Below are 1,145 nucleotides of genomic sequence, written 5' to 3' on the forward strand. Positions count from 1 at the left end.
GCTAAATAGCTTATTACATTAATCCTCCCTATCAATTTGCACCGCAGATAATGATGATGCTGACATTGGCACTGATGATTAAGAAAGAAAATGCTGATCATGAAGATAACGATAACTACAATAAAAAAATGAATAGTCAAAATAATGGTCGTGTTTTATCGTTATATTATGTTTCCATTTTTTTAGGGATACCATTTTCATATTTTCTACCATTTTTCCTTCGTCATCATTAAAATATAATCATTTTTTCCTAGAGTTGTGTTCATGCTTTCAATATATCATCCTTGACCATTATTCATTATTACGATTATTATCATTATTGCAGTTTGTTTAATGGTCATTACTATCATTGTTATTGTTATCATCATTAATACAGTTCAATATTATTATTATACTTATTGCTATTATCTGTGTTATTATTGTTATCACTATTATTGTCATTATTATTATTATTATTATTATCATTATTATTATTATTATTATTGTTATTATTATTATTATTATTATTATTATTATTATTATTATTATTATTATTATTATTATTATTATTATTATTATTATTATCATTATTATTATTATTATTATTATTATCAATATTATTATTATCATTATTACAACTACTACTACTATTATTGTTGTTATAATTATCATCATTACTATCAATATCATTATTATAATTATTTTTATCATTATTATCATAATTATTATCTTTATCATTATTATTATAATTATTATCTTTATCATCATTATTATTATCATTATTACTAATATTATTATTAGTAATAGTAATAGCAGTAGTAGTAGTAGTAGTATCATCATTATTTTCATTATCATTATTTTCATTATCATTATTTTCATTATTATTATCATTATCATTAGTATCATCATTATCATCATTATTACTACCATAATTATTATTATCATTATTATTATTATTATTATTATTATTATCATTATTATTATTATTATTATTATTATTATTATTATTATTATTATTATTATTATTATTACTATTATTATTATTATTATTATTATTATTATCATTATTATTATTATTATTATTATTATTATTATTATGATTATTATTATCATTATGATTATTATTATTATTATTATTATTATTATCATTATGATTATTATTTTTC

The sequence above is a fragment of the Penaeus vannamei genome, chromosome 18 (genome assembly GCF_042767895.1).
Source record: "Penaeus vannamei isolate JL-2024 chromosome 18, ASM4276789v1, whole genome shotgun sequence".
Lineage (NCBI taxonomy): Eukaryota > Metazoa > Arthropoda > Malacostraca > Decapoda > Penaeidae > Penaeus > Penaeus vannamei.